The 3,021-nt window shown below is 38.7% G+C and overlaps 1 protein-coding gene across 7 annotated transcripts in view; it reads right to left on the reverse strand.

Annotated features, from left to right (window-relative positions):
- Positions 1–2,622, reverse strand: part of LOC144957005 (uncharacterized) — a 31,085-nt gene extending 28,463 nt beyond the window's left edge. For 4 of the 7 annotated variants that reach the window (XR_013642061.1, XR_013642059.1, XR_013642058.1 and 1 more), the window contains exon 1: positions 2,511–2,616. The gene's annotated coding sequence lies outside the window, so the exon portion shown is untranslated. Of the gene's footprint in view, positions 1–2,469 lie in introns of all 7 variants that reach the window. The other 3 variants (XR_013642062.1, XR_013642060.1, XR_013642063.1) reach the window with 2 other exon arrangements.
- Positions 2,623–3,021: the final 399 nt, after the last annotated feature.

Here is a 3,021-nt window from a genome sequence, read left to right on the forward strand (position 1 = left end):
ATCCATTTGCTTTAAAATATTTTTTTTAAAAGAGCTGGATTTGACATTTGATCACTATTTACTTTCATCTTGTGTTAAATATCACTTGATATATTAACTGTTTTGGGACACAACCACTAGTATTTTTTCCAGAATATTTGGTATTTTTCACGCCTAGTTTGGCATTTTGCATAAAATCTTTCTGCCCACTTGCTACATGCGTCTGGGGATAGTATCCTCAGACAGGTGTCTGGGGATAACAAAAATTGGTTATCCCCAGACACCTGTCTGGGGATAACGAATTTTTATTATCCCCAGACAGGCGTCTGGGAATAATGACAGCCTTCACAATAACGCCATGGTGACCAAGACAGTAAAGTTAAATGGCCAAAAATAAAGTTCCAAAAAAAACAGTTTCACCTTAAAGTGAGCCTATCGACTATCGGCGGCCACTGGACTGGAGTTATCAAAGAACTCTCCTCTTATTGTCAACTTTCTGGATTACGAGAAGGCTTTCGACAGTATTGACAGAGCAACATTGTGGAAAATTCTGGCACATTATGGACTCCCTGAAAAGATAGTAAACCTCATTAAGGAAATGTATGAAGGATCAAGTTGCAGGGTTGTACATGAAGATCAGCTTACTGACAGCTTTGAAATTAAGACTGGTGTCAAGCAGGGATGCTTGCTCTCACCATTCCTGTTCATCCTTGCCATTGATTGGCTAATGAAGGAAACCTCCAAAGGGAGAAGAAATGGGATACAGTGGACCCCTGGACACAGTTGGATGATCTGGATTTTGCAGATGATCTGGCTCTTCTGTCCCACACCCAGGACCAGATGCAAGCAAAAACCACAATTATAAACAGCCTCTCGGAATCAATTGGTCTAAGAATTCACCTGCAAAGTCAAAGGTCTTGAGGATAGGTACGCGTCAAAGGGAGCAGATCAAAGTAAAAGATCAGGAACTCGAAGATATAGACACTTTCTGCTATCTCGGAAGTATAATTGACAAGGATGGAGGCACGGAAGCAGAGGTGAAAGCACGAATAGGAAAGGCACAGGCTGCATTCACATCTTTGAACAGAGTTTGGAGAACTAAAGATATCTCCCTTCAACTAAAGCTAAGACTTTTCAACTCTAACGTGAAGTCTGTCCTACTGTATGGATGTGAAACTTGGAACGCATCACAGGCATGTATAAGGAGGGTACAGATTTTCGTAAACAGGTGCATGCGTAAGCTACTCAGAATAAAATGGATGGATAGAATAAAAAATGAAGAAGTATGGAAAAGAACACAGCAGAAACCAGTGGAGAGGATATAGGAAGAAGACGGTGGAGGTGGATTGGACACACGCTTAGAAAGAATGACTCAACTATAACAAAGAAAGTATTGGACTGGAACCCTCAGGGCAGAAGATCAAGGGGAAGGCCACGAGGAACATGGAGAAGAATTAAAGAAGCTGATATACAGAGAAGTGGTAAGACCTGGAATGAGATAAAAAAGTTGGCTCAGGATAGAGAAGGATGGAAACTGTTTGTCTGTGGCCTATACCCTGACCCAGGGTGAAAAAGGCAATGATGATGATGAACTTTCTTCCTGGTTGAAAATAAAAAGTCGAATTGCCAGTTTGACGTTTTCAGATCAAAGTAACAAAAGAAATTTCATTGATCCATTTGCTTTAAAATATTTTTTTTAAAAAGAGCTGGATTTGACATTTGATCACTATTTACTTTCATCTTGTGTTAAATATCACTTGATATATTAACTGTTTTGGGACACAACCACTAGTATTTTTTCCAGAATATTTGGTATTTTTCACGCCTAGTTTGGCATTTTGCATAAAATCTTTCTGCCCACTTGCTACATGCGTCTGGGGATAGTATCCTCAGACAGGTGTCTGGGGATAACAAAAATTGGTTATCCCAGACACCTGTCTGGGGATAACGAATTTTTATTATCCCAGACAGGCGTCTGGGAATAATGACAGCCTTCACAATAACGCCATGGTGACCAAGACAGTAAAGTTAAATGGCCAAAAATAAAGTTCCAAAAAAAACAGTTTCACCTTAAAGTGAGCCTATCGACTATCGGCGGCCACTGGACTGGAGTTATCAAAGTGTCTACTCTGGGTCCAGTTCAGTAAATCAGTAAATTGAGTAAACACAGACAACTGAACAGATTCGACAAAAAAACAAAAGCAAGTCGGGTGGGAGATTATCGCCACATCTCAGAAGTAAAAAAAAAAACAGAAGAAAAAAAAATCAAATAAAATGCTGATGTGATATAAACAATAGTAATAACAAAGAACATGGAAGTTTGGGCGGCTGTCCGTTCAGTGTCTCAGTCTAGGCCTAGGTCCTAGGTGCATCTCAAACTCACTCAAACAATCTCAGACACAACACTGCACAACAGCAGACAACCCCTTTCCTTGTCGACAAAATGTTTTGATATGCAATTTGTTTCTATATGACGAATGGATACTCTACCTCATAATATCATGATGTTCGAAACAAAGCAAAAAACTCACACTATGTAGGTCCACAGAAGTGGCACCCAGCGCTCAAAAAACATAAATTAGATTTATTTTCGCTCAGCGGGACATCCGCCATTTTCTCTTGTTGCTCGCACTACTTTTGTGTACCGGAAACATAATATTTTGGGGGTTTCAGCCGTAAAAAAACATAAGCCTAGAAGAGGCGACTAACATAATAGAACATAGATCTAATATTTGAAACGTTGACAAAAATAATAATATATTATAGATAAGAAACAATTTCATTTTATACAACGATACATTTAACCATATTCGAACAACAACAAAGACAAATAACTAGCCTACCCCTCACAGATCGCGAGAGATGAAATCTGTAATGTACTAGATGAAGTTTTCATTAATTTTTTTTTACCAAAATACTGTGGTACAATTAATTTACCGTCATCAGTTGTCAGTTTAAAAAATGTCGTTGTAGAATGTTAGGAACGGGGATGATTCAAAAATAAAGTTGACTAAACCTTGACTATCTACCTATTATCATTAC

This window comes from Berghia stephanieae, chromosome 11 (genome assembly GCF_034508935.2).
Source record: "Berghia stephanieae isolate SIO BIC M18660-M18661 chromosome 11, UCSD_Bste_1.3, whole genome shotgun sequence".
NCBI classification, from domain to species: Eukaryota; Metazoa; Mollusca; class Gastropoda; order Nudibranchia; family Aeolidiidae; genus Berghia; species Berghia stephanieae.